This window comes from Colossoma macropomum, unplaced genomic scaffold (assembly GCF_904425465.1).
Source record: "Colossoma macropomum unplaced genomic scaffold, Colossoma_macropomum, whole genome shotgun sequence".
NCBI classification, from domain to species: Eukaryota; Metazoa; Chordata; class Actinopteri; order Characiformes; family Serrasalmidae; genus Colossoma; species Colossoma macropomum.
In genome coordinates, this window is record NW_023494788.1 from 29,293,308 (window position 1) to 29,313,073 (window position 19,766).

Here is a 19,766-nt window from a genome sequence, read left to right on the forward strand (position 1 = left end):
TAATTTGAATTAAGTCTTACAGACTGAAGGATCTTTTGCCCAAAAAGCTTCCCAGCATTCTTAGCGGTTTTCTTAGTTTCTGTTAACTCTTATTTTTCTAATTTCTGAGTGTAGTTCTCTTTGCAAAATGTTATGTTTTGTGTCATAAGTTGCTCCCCTGTTAAATGTTAAGTTTGGATGTATTTGACCTGTTTTGTTATTCTCACCATGATGGTGTTTTGTGTTCAGGTTTACTAAGTTCAGTCTTTTACCATGAATGTTCACAGAATAGCAAATTAGCATTGAGCTTTTAGTGTAATCAGAGATGGAAGACTAGTTTTATCTAAGCTATGTGTTTGTTAGTGTATGAAACAGTCAGTTTGCACAGTAAATGATATTTGATTCAGGTTCACCTAACTAAGGAGTAAGCAGAAAATGAAAAAGTAGAACCAGCGCAGTGGAAACCATTTATAATGAATTGGCTGTTTAAGTTAACCTTCCTAGGTGCAAGTGTGGATCACTGAAAATGAAGTAACTATAACTCGAATGTAAAGTTATTAAAGATTGAACCTATTAAGTAACTTTACTTACAACTCATTTATGTTTAGAGTATAATAATAATAATGATAACATAGAAAATCAGAAAAAAAGAAATGTTTAACTCTTTAATTGGCCAACATCCATTAGCAGGTATAACTCTCATAACTTAATTTGCATTTTCTCTGTAATTACTGAATAATACACAAATAAGCCTGAAAATTTAAGGGGTTAAATTGTGTTTGGGGTTTGAAAAATCAGTGACTTTTGATTTTTTTAGTCCCCGTAAAGTATCGGTCCCTTTTAAAAATCAGTTAGATAAACTCACTTTCCTCTGTGGACCTGCTTTATAGTGGAGAAAAAACAAAAGTAATAGCATGAGCACGTGTTTTGGTCAGCTGGCCTTGATTGCTAACTCAGTATGCACAGTTTAGAGTTTCGCCAGTGAACCACATCATTAATGATTTTCCTGAAAATCAAAATATCTAATATAAGTGGCAGCTAAATCAAATGAATTCTCTTTAATTAATGCTTTTGTGTTTCAGTGTGTCAAAATGTTACTGCAGGAAACCCAAAAGCAGCTCACCTTTACTCCTTTCTTAAACATTTCAGTATCAATAGATATTTTTCTTATCTGTTGTTTCCTGATCAGCATGGCCATATCCATAAACCCACTAGTCTTGCAGGGCCAGACGTGATCGCATAGCGATTATCCATGTCTAGGGTTGACCTGTTTAACTTTTAGTGCTGGATTGTGGAGAAATCCATCGCTAACAAGGGTACACCCTCCCAAATCTGCCCAAATATTGACTACAATTCATTGTTTTTAATAGTAATTTTTTAAATGTAGCACTTTGAAAATGTTCTGGTTCTTCTTGAAGTATTGCAATATCATGTTTTTACCATATCGCCCATCTCTAGAATGATAACACACACCAAACAGGTTAGCTAGCACATTGTTATCCTTAGCTAACAGAACGATTCTTCTCTCGCAAGAGGTATTGTTTATGTTTACCACACACACTTATAAAACGTGGCTATTCAAGGGTTCTTTAGTAAAGGCAGTGGTTCTACTTAGAACCATGAGTTCTATATAGAACCATTTCACGCTTGCATGGTGAAATGGTCTTTCAGATTGATGGAGAATGTGTTGTATATGGTTCTATATAGCACCAAAAAGGGTTCTTCTGTTGTTACAGTGTCAGGCTTGTAACTATAGCAGAACACCTTTTGATGCTATATAGAACCATTTTCAGAAAGGTTCTATACAGAGCCATATACAACACATTCTCCATCAATCTGAAGAACCGTACCATGCAGATAACCATTTAAGGGTGAAATGGTTCTATATAGACCTCAAGGTTCTAGAACCATTGCCTTTACCAAAGAATCCTTGAAGAAGCATCTTTTTAAACATGTATGTAATGTGTTCTCCAGCACGTGACTCACATCTACATGCTCAACTTTTCAGTGATGATAACTTACATTGCAGCCACGGGCTACTAACAGGCTTGATGTTCATTGGACAATAATGTCGAGCATCGCCCACTACTTTGAGCCCCACCTTCACGAGGTGTTGGATTGGTTTAAAGAATTTACCACTCAGTTTGTTCCCACCCTAGTAAGTCTACGTTCCCACCCATAGTTTTGCCAAACGTTCTCTTTACGAGTTCACATCAGGCCCTGCGAGACTATGAAACCCACTGTAATGATGATGCTGTTTCTGTGCCAGTGCTCACTGTCTACTAATAGACTACTCTGCACAAGATTCATAGAATTGCTGGAGATCTATGGGTAATGCCTGTGCAATAAATCACATCAATCCATGACATTTGGTAATTGTATCCATGTCTTTGCATTCCCACTGGTGCATAATGATTTACTCCCAGAGGTATACACATATCCCTGGTTGGGAAAGGCTAAAACATAGAGCATTTCTCCTTCTGGCTCTCAATAAACAACCATTGAGGTCTCAACCTTGTGGGTTGTTTTGGTGTAAATCTATCTGTTCTGGATTAATGCACAGCATCTAGTTTTAGAACTTCTTCACAGTGCTCTAGCTTCAGGATACATTTCCAACTGAACTTACTTTCCTGTCAAACTATGTGAAAATATTAACTCAGGCTTTTCCAGTTTGATGTGAATCTGCTGACTATAAATATGGTTAATACGCCACTGTAAGCTGAATGCTCTTGGCTCGATGGCAGGGCCACAGTAATCAGGCATTGGACACAGGATGGGGTAGGAAACTTAAGACTTGCATATTTTCTGGCAGATGAATTGAGCCCTAGGCCAGCCACAGTGCCAAAGCAATAGATATTCCTAGCAGAGTTTAGAGAAGCTTCATTAATCATAAGGCACCAAAGCCATTTTTGTGCCGGGACTCTGACACCTGCTCTAATCTGCCAAGCCGAGAGACTGGCTGCCCCTACCGTGGCGTTTAAATCCTCTGCTGCTCGCGACGGGTGTGTACCAAACACCTGCAGGTGAGATGATAGACCTTGAATCCACACTGCAGTGGGAAAAGCACTAAAGAAAGTGTGTTCTGTTGTTGTTCTTTATGCTGCACTCACAAATTGGATATCCAAGGTGCTGTTATTTTTACCATCTGCTGCTTCAGTGTGGAAATGTTTCTAGCTTTTATTGGGAAGTTATACAGTGTACTGTAACTCAAAGATTGGGACTGTAGATACAATTAAGTACTGGCTTTAATTCAACATGCATAAAGGGTTTAATTACAATAGACTGGTTGAGGTGTGGAGGCTCCTTTACCCTTAGAAGTTACAGTTATTATCAGTAATGACAAAAGTTGTTGCAAATCTTTGTATTAGTTGTACATTGCTGGCAACTCATTGAAATAAGTGGGAAAATTCTGTAAACGCTGTTCATTTTGAAAACATTCTATTCAGCCCCCAGTCCATGCAGTTCGTACATACAAATGAGCTGCAAAAACTTTGTTTTTGAATTCACTGTTTTTGTGATGTCATATAAACCATCATATTAATTGAGAGTCTTTACAGGGCAACCAGTCAGCACATACCTCATATACAAGTCTTAAAGGCACAGTAACAAAAACAGCTGGTTTAATTCAAATGGCTGAAGAGAGGTTGAAACATGGTTGTGTAAAAACTATGTTTGGTACCTAAAACCTCACAAACATTGTAAGTGGTATAAAAAAATAATTATTTAACTATCAGATGTTTAGACATCAAAACAAATGGAAAAAAGTGCAGACTCAAACCTCTAAATACAGAATGGACATTGAATGTTAAGGTAATTAATTATAACTATGTAATATTACTGTGTATATAACTATGTATCCATTATGTAGTTGTTAATGCCACTAAATAGTATAGCAAAATAAACTTGACCTCAAGCGTAAGGCAGAAGTACAGACTCAAACCAGTAAATACAGACTGTACACTCACTGTAAAAGTTATTCATATCATCATGTAATTATGTAATTGCATTTAGATGTGGCAATAAGCGCACTAATAATGCTGCATTCAACAAAAACTTGGAATTTGGAACTTCCAACCGCTGACTAGGAGAAACCAAAGAAAAAATTCCATCAACTTGGAGTTCCTGCTTAGAAGGTCAGGAGGTTGTCCTTAACTCCAAGTTTAACATTAGATGTCACATCAGTATGGCTGCTCACACTATCAACAGTAATAAAGTAGCACTTTTCTACTTTTAAATGAGATTATACCAGTGTTTGCTTTAAATCAATATTTAGATAATACAGACAGTAGTTGGTTAAAACTATAACACTGACTGTAGATTTTGCTGTTTTGAGAAGGCAAATGCATCATGGATGTTAAATTTATCACTCATATTACTACCTTGTTGCTAGCAATCCTTGCATTCACTTTCAAGTGTCCTTGTTTTTTTTCCAACTTAGAAGATCGAAGTCACAGCCTGAGTCTAAAACAACGTAATTCCAAGATTTGACTTAACACTTCTGAGTTAAGATGAATGTAATATGACTCTAGACTCCTAAGAGTTAAAATGGAATTCCACCTGTTTTTTTAGAATTGCTGGATAATTCAATTAATTCAGTTGTTGAGATAGTTCGGAGTGTTTTGATGTGAAATGGTGCATTAGAGAAACACCGGCTGACTTTGGCTTCTTTACAGCAGCGGTGAAACAAACCAGGGCTCACAATGTCTGCAATGCAAATATAGCCATTTTATTTATTATCCACAATGACCAGTGAACATGTATCTTCTGAGGTTTTATATGTAATGTTGATAATAGTAAAATAGTAGTAAATTGGCAAAAAAAAAAAAAGTTTTCTTTGGGTACCATTTTGCCTTACAACACCCTGCATGTACTCTCACCATGAAGTAAAAACATTTTACACCAAAAACATACCTAAAAATCTCACCACAACTGTGAACAAGGCTCTGAATGACACATTTCACATCAAAACACTCTAAAACCACTCTGAATGTTTTTGTTTACATCTCAGTGATGTAATTATGCCGAAAATGTGAAAAATCGGTGGAAGGATGCTGGATAGTTTGAAGCGGCATGGTTTGTGTATACTGTCAGTGCACTGTTGTGTGGATGGTCAGTACTGTAAGTCCATCCAGTAGGCTGTGTAGTAAAACGGTGGTTGGTGAGAGGCTGTTCATGCAGCTCTGCAGCCTGCTCAGCACTGACAGACATTGCGCAGTGCAGGCCCCGAGAAAGGTCCAGCTGCATCAGAGAGGCTGCCACTCTACATCGCCGGCCTGCGCGCTGAAATGTTTGGGAAATGTTCTGGGCCTGTCTCTTTGGCTCTTCTCTCACCCTGTCAATGACCTCACTCTGGTGAGGCAGCTTTCTATTGGTGGGCCATGTCCTAATCTCGCCTGTCCTAAAGCTCTTGGCAGGACCTTACGCAAAAATTGGTGTCCCAAATCGTGTCTGAAAAGTCAGCCCTGCTGCGCTTGAGTAGAGAAAAGAGTGAGGGTAATGCTTTATTGGCATTAGACTCTTTAACCACTTCTTATTTCATCTATATGCATTGAAACTCCTCTTTTTACATTTTGATTAATCTTTTCTCACTGTTTATTGAAACAAGCAGAGAAACTGCTGAAAGTGTGGATTATAAAATTTTAATCAATACCACACTAGTGTTTCTAAGTAGAAGAGGAGATATTTTTGATGGACGTTATTGTTCTGTGCCCAGTCTTGTCTTGCGGAAAGCAAAATAATGCTTTACATGTTTTGTCTTGGGCTGACAGTGGGCAGTGAACAGAGCAGAAGCAGGAGCTCCAGCCTGTTGATACTAGAAATAAATTGAATGTGTTTGTTATTCATTAAGTAACTGTAATCTGTTATGCAGTTACATATGAATAATTATGTAATATAATACAAATATAATAATATAGTACTGTGCGCAAGTCAAAGAGACCACCCTTCATTTATTTAGCAGACGTTATTCAGTATTCAGCACCAGAAAATATAATACAACAAGGAAATATAATTCAGTATTTAGTGTGTTCACTTTTTGTCTTTATTACAGCTTTCAGAAATCTGCAGGGATGTTTTTCCACACCTGCAAGTTCAGTCTTAAAAGTTAGTTGCAGTTTTTGCTTCTCACAATTCAAGCAATCCTAAATACATTCATTGATGTTGAAGTCTGTACTTTGGGGTGGCCAGTCCTTTGTTCTGAGAACATATCTTTGTCCTCAGTAATGGCTGCACATCCTTTCAGACTCATAGCACTGAGTTCTCTCAGTGGAAGGTTGGACAGAAACACCTGTGGATTTTTCAGATCTGAAGTAAGAGTGAAGCTTGATTTTTTTTCTTCTCTCTCAAAGATAAAAGCTTTAAGTACTGTTTATGTCATGGTGATAGTTTTGGTGGTCTACCAGGTCTTCCAAGTTTCATTTTCTCTGTATCCTTTAGTCAGTTTTTCACTTATTTTCCATTGACTTTCCTCTTTCTTTTGCAAGTGGATCATCTTATATTTAATCTCCTCAGAAATATCTCCTTTTTTCCCCATTTTTCTATTCTAATATTTTATACTAATGCTGTTTTGCTATCCGGTGTCAACCAGAGGAGGATGGGTTCCCCTTTTGAGTCTTGGTTCCTCTCAAGGTTTCTCCCTCATGCTCTTAGGGAGTTTTTCCTTGCCACTGTCGCCACTGGCTTTGCTCATGGGGGCTTGGACCCAGATGTTTCTGTAAAGCTGCTTTGTGACAGCACCTGTTGTAAAAAGCATTGTATAAATGAACTTTGACTTGACTTGACTCCTGAAAATGAATAACTTCCTATTGATCATTTTGACTGGAAATTAATTAGATGAAAGATGGTCTCTGACATTTGCACAGTGCAGTATGTAATGTACATCAAAATTATAGAAACAACAATAATAATAATTACTGTAGACTACAAATGTGTGTTTTTTTGTTATTAATGATGTTTTGCAGTCATTCAAGTGGCTCCTCTGAGTCTGGCACTGGGGCCAAACTAGCATTAAATCATCACTATGCTGGTTTGTTTTGTTTGTATTTAGTATGGAGTAAATAATCAGGTGTTTTGCAGGGGCATTTCATCTGGCTGAAAAGCCAGTGGCTTAGCCTTATAGTCTGCAAATACCTGCGTGTGGTGAGTGCAGTAATCCTGACAGCACAGAGTGTGTTCTGATGGGAGCGGTGATGTAAGCTGCCCTCGCACACTCTCTGGAGCTCCGACCTGCCGGAGAAGGCACATCACCATTTACTAGGCCACATCACTCAACTTAGAAGGTCACTACCTTATATTCTCTCTCTCTCTCTCTCTCTCCCTCTCTCTCTCTTTCTGTCTGCCTCTCTCTTCTCTCTCCTTCACTCTCTTTCTTGTTTTTTTGTTTCATATCTCCCAGTTAGAACTCAGGCCCTTTGATTCTATATGTGTTAAAGTTCTGAACACACACATCCAATTCAACAGTCTATTCTTGTCATTTAAAAGAGCTGCGCTATGTAAGAAATGCAAACAACTTTTTAAAGGGCTGTCAAAAGAACATTTCGCACAGAACGTTCTAGAAAACAGCTTCGATGCACACATCATTAAACAAAGTTTACAAAATTTGTTTTTACTCCAAGAGTGTTGTGTGCTTTGCCTCTGGATTTGCAACATGCACAGTTTTCTTTCTCTTAAAAGAGAATTGCAAGATTTAGGCCATCCTTTGGCCTTCATTACATAAACAGCCTAAAACTCGAACCACATCCAGGAATGGTCTAAAATACAGCCATTAGTTACAGAGGAAATAAGCACGCTAGTTCTGAAGACACGATGAACCATCTCTGTAAGGCTGTTATGTCAGAAGCATAGCAGCAAAAGGCAGCACAGTTTTGAGATCATTTTGAAACAGAGCAGGCTGGGAGGAGCTGCAGAGAGACCCTAAATGAGCTTTTGTGGCCATGCTTTTCCTGCAGATTGTGACTGATGACGTGGCGGCAGTCTGCCTAGTCAGGGTTGGAGCAGGATTTATGTACTCATGAGTCATGAAGATTAAAAACCAAATAGTGCCTTTTTCATGCGTGTGTTTTATATAAAATATCCATTTCCCTCAGGTTTGTACTCTGAAACTTTTGAAGATGCAATGTTCTGTAGTGCTGTCCAATCCTGACAAAATTCTTTGTCACTGTATTTTTTCAAATATGTCAAGACACATCAGAGATGCCTCAATCTTATCCACTGGATTGGAATCAGAGCAGATCCTGGTATATTGTAGTGGATCAGGTATTGGCCGTATTAAACCCGATCTACTTCCAATCTTTCGCTGTTTTACCCTCTATTTATGTCATGTTATGTAGAAGCACTATACAGGGACATGTTCCACGATCTGCAGCAGTGAGACACATTTCCACAAGCGAACAAAGAAATGTGAAACTGTAATCCAGCTGCCTTTTGTCAAAATGGGCAACTAAAACATTTTTTAAAATAGGCCAGAAAAAAATACCAGTCCAGAATGTCGCATAATGCATTAATCAGCAGCCTAGCATAACTTAACTAGCATAACTTAAACTGTGTAGCTTTATTATCTATGAAAAACAAAAAGATTAGATTGGTATCGACTGATACTCAACATTAAAGTACTCGGATTTTACTGGGCAAAAAATTTGGTGAAATAGCATTGATATTCATTGTATGTTTAAAGCCCAACATATAATGTTAAAAAATTATTGAATGTGGTCCAAAATGTGCTTTGGGGCAAAACCCTTTAGTTTCATTTGTATTATTAAAATTAGTGAGCCCATGCTTACTGAGTCTATTAAAGAAATGTCTTACAAACATCTCACAGCTTGTTTAATTGGACTGTTTTGTTCCGTTCTGTAGAGGGCATCTAACACAGTATTGTAAACATTACCTAGACAGAAACTACATTCTAGAAAAGAAAGTTACTGTAGATTTAAAATAATGTGTACCCAAGTTTGTAACCCTTTGCTAGTGATTGGTGTGTAGGACATCAATTTGGCCAAGTCACAGTCTCAGATCTTATCATGGACCTAACCAGCCTTACTGCTGTATTTCTGTGTCTGTGTTGAATTTTTTCATTAAACTAATGGCATGGCTTGGTGGTCCTCTTCTGTGCAGGTGTGGGATTATGTGTAAATTCAGGACTTTGGATTACGGTTTGGGTGGGCTTGCTTTAGGTTTAAACATGCGCTCCGTGCCGTTTGTTTACGTGGAGATAAGCTGTCCCACTTGGTGTGGCTTGTGGTGAACTGCTTATGTTGCCCACTGGAAATTGCATTACATTGGAAAATTTCAGACAGCCTTAATATGCGTAACAAGGTGGCGCGTGTGTGTAATGTCTCATGTCAGATGCAATCAGAGCAGTGATGCGTGGTGGTGCAGACGGTCTGCCAATTGTCTGTTTTTTTCATACTTGCTTAAAGCTGAAAACAAAGCATTTCAAGCGTATGCAGAAGCACCATGTGCTGGTGTTATGAAAATAAAACAGCATTGCTTCAGTGGTCACCATAGTGTGGGCCACATCAGCTCAAAGCATTCTGAACCCCAGTTTTTACTTAAGTTCAAATTTATTTATAGAGCTGTTTATAATAGACATGGTCACAAAGCAGCTTTTCAGGAATCAGTGTCCAAACCCCTGATTAGCATGCTGGATGTGACTGAGTGGGCAGGAAAGTGAAGACATAGTCAGACATGGAGACATGAAAATCTAAAAGAGAGACAACTCGACCATAGCTGAGAATGTGATCGAGGTACTAAAAGAAATACACTGGCTAATTCTAAAAACAAAAGGATATTAAACAAATTAGCAAGACTCTCTTTTTAAAATCCACACTGTTGAGTCTCAGACAGACAGTACCCTAGAAATATTTGAAATAATAAAAAAAAAGAAAAAAGAAAGATCACTAACAATAAGCAGAAGCCATTAGGTACATAGCTCCTCTGTAATCCCTTACCTCTGTAAATAGCACTTGCTAACATTATTTCACGCCACCTTATACAGCAAGCTGACCTGGTTAGCGAGCTAGCTAAAACTGTTCAGTGACCAACATTGGTGGTGTTGATTATTAAGATGGATATTAGTTAACTAGCTTGTAACGTTAGCGCTTCTAATGGTTTAGCATTGTATTTGATTCCAGATGTACACAGTCGAGTCACATTATTATGACCACCAGCTAACCGTGGTGTGCAGCACAGACAGCAGGTAGACAAGCTGGGAGTGACTCAGTAAGGTCCTGGTAGGTTGTCACAGGTATCTAGAGCCATGCTGACTGCGGTGCATTCCACAGCTGCTGGAGGGTGCGTCGGGGAGGATCCATAGAGCGAACTCAGCGATCGAGATGGTCCCACAGATGCTCAGTTCTGTTCAAGTCTGGGCAATTAGGGGGCCAGGGTAGTACTTGGACGTCTTGGTCATGTTCCTCCAACCAATGTCGGACATTTCTAGCTGTGTGACATGTGGCATTGTCTTGCTGGAAGATCCCATCTGCCCCCAATCGGTTGAGAGTGACTTCCACACTTTATATACCCACAAAGCCAGCTCACGACACATGACTTCCTTCATGAGCTACGCGCTGCTGCCGGCGAAAGTAGGAAAAAATGAATTTCCATGCTCATTTAAGCTGGTTTACATAGGTTCAAGCTAGTTTATGCTGGTCTGGTGCTGGTTTTCCTGGTTACCCAGCATGCCAGGATCCAAAAGACAACATAAGTTGACCAGCATATGGTGACCAGCAGGTAATGTAGTTGCTTACAGGAAGGTCAGGCTTAGTGCTTGTATAACACACAAAAGCATATAATACACACAGCTCAAGCAGGCAGTAGAATGGACAGCCAGTGCTCATTTTAGAGTGCATGGCCTTTGTAATACTGTGGATTTTGCTTTGTATTGCTTTCAGGGCTATTGAGACTTCAAAGTAAGAGCTATCTGCTATGGCATTGCGCTGATAAAATGACTAAGAGCCATTACAGTGGTCATAGATTATATTTAAATGCTGCATCATTCAATTATGCAGTGAGTCATGTCAATTGTAGAACGAAAATCACTACCTGTTCCATATTATTATTGCATGTGGTGCTACCTTGGCAGTAAATATGAAATCTGCATGAGTAGTCCTCATATGGCTCTGAGAGCATGCTGCTTGTCATCTCTGTATTGGAGATGAGCGCATGTTTGCTGTTCACTCCTGGAGAATGCTGTGGAGATTGTGCTTTATATAATTACCGCTCCCTCAGGGATGATTATTGCACCACATAATGGGATTTCGTTTTCGACAGCAAAGCCAACACAAGGCGAGCTGTTTATGAATAGCCGGTCAAGTTGCTAATTCAGTGCTTGATGAGGATCACTTGCCTCAAGTTGCTGGGTTAACACATGAGAGAGGCCAAGGCTTCTGGTATTTATGAGGGAACTGGCCCATCACCCTTTCCTTTCCAGCTATTGTGGAGGAGTAGGAGCACAATTTTGAGTTCTAACGCAGGCTGGTGAGTTGAAGATTGATGCTGTGATTGTTTACTGAGCCTGTAGGCAGACATTTACACCCTTGTAACATTAGCTGACTTAGACTACCCTGCCTACCGTGCTGAAAAAAACAGCTTAGACAGCATGGATTACATGATGGTCTAAGCTCATTTACACTAGTTTGTGCTAGTTTAAGCTGGTTTAGCTGGTCATCTAGCACGGTCATGGTGGTTGTCCAGCAAACCAATATCCAAATGCAACATATGCTGGTTTGAGGGCTGATCAGCATAACAGCTGTTATTACTGCTGACCAGCATACCAGCATCCAAAACACAACATATATTGGTTTCTTAGGAATGTTCCCTAAGAAAGTATTGGATTAAAATATATATTTTTCAGTCAGCAAAGTAGTCAAGTGAAATGAGGCACAAAGTTGGCCCAAAACTAGCATTTAATGTGTCGTTTGTCCTGGTATGCAGTGCTCTGTAGCGCACACTTGTATCTTTTAACCTCAGTGCTTTGACAGAATTCACAATTTTCTATCTTTTTTTGTGGACATCAGTGTTCTTTAACTATAATACCTAGTATGCATTGCACAAATACACCATACCCCCTTTGGGAATCTCCATACAGTTATAAAGAAATGTGCTGATGTAGAGTCTAATAAATCATGATATTCAGCTTCTTGGCGATAATGTTAGCTATCTGCCTTCTTTTGTATTAGCCAGGTAGTGAGAACAATTCAAGCCCACCCTCACGTATCTACCGCAAAGTGCTGGTAGTTTTTTAAAAGCTCATCCCACCTTCAAGATATATCACGTGAAGGACATTTTCCTATGTCATTCTATAAACTGTGTCAAGCTTATGCTAAACAAAGCTTTACTATAAGAGAAAGTCCAAATCAGGATGTGCAGATGCGATTTCATTATAAAACAGCCTTCCACTTCCACCTTTAACAAGAGAGCATGCAAATCCCGCCTTTTACCACAGCCTCCTTCTTCAGGCCGCGCTGTGCACCGCATGGCTCTCTTTTACTCCTGCTATAGCTCAATACAGCGATCAATACATCAGCTCCATGCCGTAATGGCCACTTCTCACTTGCTGCTGGGTCCCAGAACCCCCTTTGTCGTGCTTTATGATGCCCAGCTGTGAGTGTGAAGGCAGGCCGGAGATTTCTTTCCCTCTGCAAAAGGGTACCCAGAGGTCACTCAAGTCATTTTGAGACTAGTGATCCCTCCACTTTTTTTTTGCCCACTTTACAACCTTCTCATTTAAGAGACAACCTCAAGACAATGAGTGCTAATGCAGCTGATGTAGGCTGGAGATAAAGTCAATGTGAAAGAGGGAATAGTATGAAGGTGAATAGCACTTTACAGGCAGATGTAATGGATCCGTACTTTATCTTAGTGTGCTTGCGTGCGTATGTGTCTACATGGATGGCTCAGAGGACGTGAATAGCTCAGAAGATGTCAGAATCTTTTTTATGGCCCCACGGGACACTATATTGCTATGCAGAGGATTAATGCCTGGTCAGAACATGAATTAATTAAAGTTTTAAATTATGGCAGGGATTAGCATAAGGTAAGAGAGGCAGGCAATAAGGCCTGAGCAGTGCTCATAAACAAGGACAGTGTAGACCATGGACTGAAGAACTGGGGGATGGGCATGTCCTAATCTTTTTTTTTTCCAACGTTTGTATCCAACGTTTCTTCTGCAATGCAGGGTATGAATAAAACGTTTGATGCTGTAACAGCCTGTACTGTTCTGGGAACATTTTATACTACATGTTTCCAACACTGCTGTGAGTATTTGATTGCATTCAGCCGCAAGAGCATTAGTAAGGTTAGCTAAAGATGTTAGTTTTGGATCACAAGCGCCACTTCACATCCTCCCAAAACATATTCAGTGGTTCTCCATCACACCACAGAGTGCAGTTCTGCTTTATACCTCTCTAGCCGATGCTTGGCATTGATCATTGCAACCTTAAGCTCATGTTTGGCTGCTCCAGAGTATCCCATTCAATTGCCAATGCTTTTCTATAGAGATTATATAAGCTGTGTGCGTGTAATTGAACACCCCTGTCAGTGACAGGTGCGCCTTAAAGTAGCACACTTTACTAGTTAGAAGGGTCCTTTTGATATAATAAACATATGCTTTTTTGATCGCTGCTTCTTTATGACTGACTGTGTAAACAGATTTGTATGTAACCAATCAACTGCACACCATGACAAACCATCAAAGAATTCTGGGAGCAGATTACACAGATTGCATCTTGGTAGCAACGTAGGATCAACCTATGTTACAACCTAGGTTGTAACAAATCCTTCTGACTTTTTATGAGAAGGGAAAAAAATGTTATTGTACAGCACTGTGCAAAAGTCAGAGATCACCCTTTATTGATTTTCCAGTCAAAATGGCATTAGACATAAGATAATCATTTGCATAAGACAGAGGAAAGTCAATTGAAAATAAATGAAAAAAAAAAACAAGTTTCCAAAACCCCAGTTTAGTTAAAAGTTATAGAGTAAATGGGGCTCTTAATAACCATGTAAACATGGTAGACCAACAAAACTGTCACCATCAGATAAACAGCACTTAAAGCTGTCATCTTTGAGAGAGAGGAGAAGATCAAGCTCCACTCTTACTTCGGATCTGAAAAAATCCACAGGTGTTTCTGTTCATCCTTCCACTATGAGAAGACAACTCTACACTATGGGTCTGAAAAGATGTGTAGCTGTCAAGAAGCTGTTACTGAGAAAAATAACATAAAATGTGAGAACATTTGCAAAAGAAACAACAAAGCTGCTGGTGTTATCAGAAAATTGTACTGGCCACCGCAGAGTCCACACTTGGACATCATTGAATGTGTTTGTGCTTCCCATTTGGATCATGGGAAGCAGAAAATGCTACTAACTTCTAAGACTCAACTTTGGAGGTGTTTACAAGCATAGAATAATATTACACTATATACTAAAAACTGATATTATAATTAGATGTTGAGGCTTCTGGGTAATTTTCTGGTAAAGAGATTTTATTCCAAGCAATTTTAGAGCATTTCTATTGGTTCATTCATCGTGAAATGGAGAGATTTGTTTTAGATTTGGACAGTGACAATACATTTTCTGTTTGTTTTTTTTCCTGACCCTAAAAATGATGCATTGTTGTTTTGACTGAAAATTAAATGATTAAATAAAGGGTTGTCTCTGATTTTGCATAGTACTGTACACTAATGTAATTACATTCAGTAATTTTGCACCATTTCTACTGGCCAAACAGTCATAACAGGTCTGTGTAGTTATGAGGTGTATGACAGTAATGAGATGTTCCACTGTCCATGGTGTAGACCATTCTGCAGTGATTATTGGTGGGAAGTATGTGGAGATGCTGAAAGGTTATCAGGGCTGTTCAGAGGTGAGCTTGCCCTTAGAGATTGGCTCCTGTCATCTGCTTAGCGGTATGAGTGCTGAAGTGACAGGCGGCCATTTCCTCACACCGCAGTGAGCCGGCTGCTGGTGGAACAAATTGCTCTCTAACTTACAAACAGCCTGTAAGAAGTACAGAATGGGCCTCAATGCCTTAGCACACATCAGTGCTCAGTCTGACACCAGTTTGGCTGAAGCAAATCCTACCTAAATTTATACTGTTAGTTCCTGGCACGGCTTTAAACAAGCTTCCGAGACAAGCCTAATTAAGCACCTCCACGCAACTCAATATTCACTGTCCGCTGGCTGGATTTTATAGTCAGGGCTAAAAGCGGTAAACATTCTCCCTTTTTGGCCACGCTGGCTCTGGCATGCTGTTGCAGGGTTGTGAGGCTTAATGGGTTGAGCCGCAGCATTAATTAAAAGTCCAGGCTCCGTCGTGCATGGCCTATGCTGGGCACTACTCCGAGGTTAATGCTATTGACCACATTGATCTGTGGGTCACCCGTTCAAAATGGCTGTTTCATTAGGACTCAGAAATGCAGATCCACTGCGAGAGCCCTCTAGAGAGCAGGTTCATCAGGGAGATGGTGAAGCTTTAAGCACCACAACTTCACGTGGATGTTCTGCAAGGTCGTTGAGAACCTTTCACTTCCATGTTGCTCTTTTTATGAGCACTGTGGTTGTAGTATTGTTTTACTCCTGCCAAAGCTAGACTGTTTTGTCTATGCATGTTTCTGTTGTTAGTAGCTGCTAAGTAAGGATAGCTAGAATGCAAGAAAGCCAATTTGGCCACTTTAAGCTTTGAGAGTTGCGTACAGCGAACCAAAAAAAAAAGTTAACCACAGTTATTGATATGGCAGTTAATTGCCTGCTAAAATTTTGGTACTGTGGTCCACTGCATGCTGGAAAAAACATACTATATTATTGGTTTTGTTAGCCTAGCTTAGATGATTGATTAGCCAAGCTGTTTGAAATGGCAAATGAAGAAAGCAAGCTTGAGCTGGAACAAGTTCAAGATTTCCCAGCCGAGTACAATAACAATGGGCAAGGAACAGTAGATCGAACAGTGACAGTGTCACTACTTTACATACTGTGGTGTCGCCGAAGAATAAGACATGAGAAATGGCTTTGAAGGCAAATACTCTTTTATTGAACAGACAGCATGGGTGAACTGCTGCTCAGCACTGCTGGTCACTTCTAGCCATGCACCTTCACAGGACAGTAGACACTAACACTGCACTACCACACAGCCCAGTACAGAATAGCACAAATAATATATGTGCACATCTTTAAGCAAACAACAACTAATCTCTCCTAAACTAAAGTCTCTCCTACCACAAACACGATGCTTCCCAAGAGCCACCTTGCACAGCTGCTCTGCATGGCCATTCCTCCTCTGCTCCCACGGTAACATAAGCCAGTAGCAGGACGCTACAAAATTAACACTTTATATAGCCTAGAAACACATTGTAAAGATCTGTAAATGAACTTGTAAAGCATTTTGTTTGTTGCAGCACAATATGACTGAAATCTAATGACCATGGAAAATAATTGCAGTTTGCTTTAACAGTTGTGAATATCTCAAATGATTATGATCATCTCAAATAACTGTGATTAGGCGATCATGTAATAAATACTCAATCACCCACTCAGTCATTCAGTCGCTCACACACTCAATCAGTCAATCAATGCGAAAGTTATGTTAGCATTTCTTGCATCATATTGAAATGCAAATACCACAATACAAATATTGTATTGTGAAATGTGTGTATCAGTACACCCCTAGTGACAGTCCTACTTTGCCATTCTTGTGAATTCAGGTCTGGTCGTGTATTACAGAATGCTTGTCATTCTGAGCTTTTTATTTTATGTCAGTGAACAGACTGTACCAGACTCCCATCTGATCAGGCTTGCCAGCTGTCTGTAAATTTACAGACAGTTAAAAAAAAAACTTCACCTTGTCCACAAATCTGTTGAAAAACCTGCTTGTTTACTTTCAACTTCTGACTGCTGTCAAACTTCACTCGTAACAGACCTCTACATGCTTGTCATCTCTATACAAATGAACCAAGTACCATTTCATGGTTTTATTTATAAGGATCTATTGAAACAGCTACCACCTTACATTAAGTCTCTCTTCACATTTAGAACAAATGCAACACGCAAAACGATGTAACGGTTGGCTAGTTCTGAATATACAATACTCATCTGCAGAATGTGGTAAGAAAGAATTTTCATGCACTGCCCTGTTAGTGTGGAGGAACTTTTTTCTTAATTTTGCCTAATTTCATTTCAGTTCCGCTTTTTTATTTGCTGTATTTCTTTTCAGGTGTGTCATTTTTGTTTATTTTATTGCTTAAAAGATATTCCTAAATTAATGAAAAATTTCTTTTATGTTGAATTTTACTTTGTATTTCACTGCATGTCTTACAGGGCCCACTGTCAAAAAAAGTAAACAAATAGTCTCCACTAGGCGAGTGACAATCCTGTGTTATGTTTATGGCCTGTTGTTTACTTCATTGCACAAATATTTTAATAATAGTGCGAATTCATAACATCCAGTAATCGCCTCTGGATATGTGGGTGTGCCTGTGTGTGTGTGTGTGTGTTTATATCTGAGTGCTGTTCGTGCTGCCGCGCTATATTAACTGCAATAAGATCTTGTGTTTGGCAGAGAAGGGAAAAAAGCTTTGTGAGGACGACATTTGCTAAAAATACTGCGGCAGCGCCCATGCTCCCTGAAGCTGGTTTCGAGCAGTGTGGAGTGGAGTGGGGTACGAGGCGTGTGCGGTGGTGGTGCTCTGCTGCTGGAGGAGTGCGCTCTCAGGAGAGGGAGTGATTTCCATAATGAGACGCAGCCAAGGCAACAAAGCAGGAATACGCAGTACAACGTCAGTCATCGGAAGCCCTGACACTGGCACACAAGGGGGAGGCTCTTTCATAAAGCTTGCAGTTTGTATCTTCACTTCACCGCTATTGGTGATAACTTTGGTCTCTACACTCAACACTTAGAAGTCAGTGGTGGTAACAAAAACATGGTTTAACGTTATTAGAAACCATTGAAAGTGGAGAAATTCTATTGAAAGTGCAGAATGTAAACTTTGGTCTGATCCCATTTCTTTTTCTCATTTTTACCCCTACCCCTTGTTTTCGAGTGTCGCTTTGCCCCATTGGAAATGAGTTACAAGGGGTAGTTGAAATCTTCCCCTACGAAGTGGGACGACCCTCAAACAAAAAGAACATTACTTCATTAATAGGCTACTAGTGGTGCTCTGTAGGCGACCCTGCCAGTCTGCAGTGATATTAGAGGAGTGGATTAGAAGTTCAGCAACCTCACTGCTGGTCTCAAATGTAAGGCATCATATGCCTTTAAAGAGGGGGATGTGATAATTATTTATTATCGCCCACCCCTAATTCTTCGGTGATATGAAGCTGAAGTTCTAATTTTCTTGTTCTAATTTTCCCATTACACTTTAAATGGAGCAGCAGTTCTGACACCTGAGGCATCAGTATTTATTCCGCACCAGTAAGGTGGAATGGGAAATTTAGCTAGCTAGCTACCGAGACATCAGCATACTACTAACGATTTCTGTGCATAATATATTGAAATGACATTAAACTAAGATAATACAATGGTTGTTGTGATTTTTTAACAGAGAAAATACTCACATTTGTGGGTTTCTTTGGTCGCTTGCGCAGCCATCTTGCCGGTTTTTCCTTTTTTTCTTATAACACTTCGTTTGGAGTGTGCCTCTGAAACACCTCCCTTTGGAGGGCCATGTAGCCCTAACACTTCACCCTACCCCTCTATCTCAAAAACAGGTATAACAGAGGGGTAAGGGCTAAGTGAATTTGAAGGAAATTGAGATTAATTTTCATTTTCACTGTGTTATGCTTCTAACAGTAGACACTGGTTTGCATTGATCTATTTATCATATGCTACTCTGATAGGGATTTAACAGTGGTTAAAACAGTAGTTTTCATTGGTTAATCTAAATGCTTCTGTCCAGTGACAGGCTTGTTTATTTTCTTTACTCTGCATTTACTACCGTATATTAATTGTACAATCTTTTCCTCTGTTCATATTGCTCTTGTTGGTTCCTCTCAAGGTTTCTTCCTCTTGCTCTTAGGGTATTTTCTTTGCTACTGCTGGCCTTGGCTTGCTCGTTTGGGTCTTGGACCTGGATTCTCTGTAGAGCTGCCCTGTGAAACTGCCCGCTGTAAAAAGTGCTATGCAAATTATTATTTAATTGAAATGAATTGAAAGAGGTGAAACAGCTTAAACCATTGGCTAGCATATAGTTTGGATAACAAGTGTGCTAGCTAGCACAACAGCTCAATAGCTACTTTAGCTGAAGTTGTCTGCTAATCCATCCAATATTTACAGATCACATTTCGTTAAAACTTACTAAAACTTCACTTAGAGTCAGATTAGACTGATCGTTTCAAGCCGATTTGCCTCTTTGTTTTGATAGGTTTTCTGTGATGAAAAGCTCATTTGAAAAGCTGTGTTGAACCTGAAAGATCTTTAGTAGGGTTATCATGAGATTAAAGTAAAAGTCTCTACTAGAGACTTGAGACTTGACTCAGACTCAACACACAGAGACTTCAGAATTGACTGAGACTCAAATAAAGCGTCTTGTGACCGTCCTTATGCTACGAGTTATGTAATTAATTGTGTAATTATGTGCTTACATTTAAACAGTATAGCAAAAAAGCAGCTGTAAGGGTTAAGCTGGGCACTCAGGGAAGCTGTACTGTGTGCAGAAGCAGCTAGATATCTTTGTACTTCGCTTTAGTTTCGAGTCAGAACCAGCTAATTTTCTCTGCCCCTCCCATGCAATTGCATAGAACAGTTGTTTACTTGATCAAAGCCCACCAGCTGTCAGGTGTCTCTGAACAGAGCTGTACTG

At 39.6% G+C, this 19,766-nt stretch overlaps 1 protein-coding gene across 4 annotated transcripts in view; it reads left to right on the forward strand.

The window, feature by feature from the left end:
• Nucleotides 1–19,766, forward strand: part of fgf13a (fibroblast growth factor 13a) — a 191,384-nt gene that overhangs the window by 4,095 nt on the left and 167,523 nt on the right. The gene's annotated exons all lie outside the window — the stretch shown is intronic.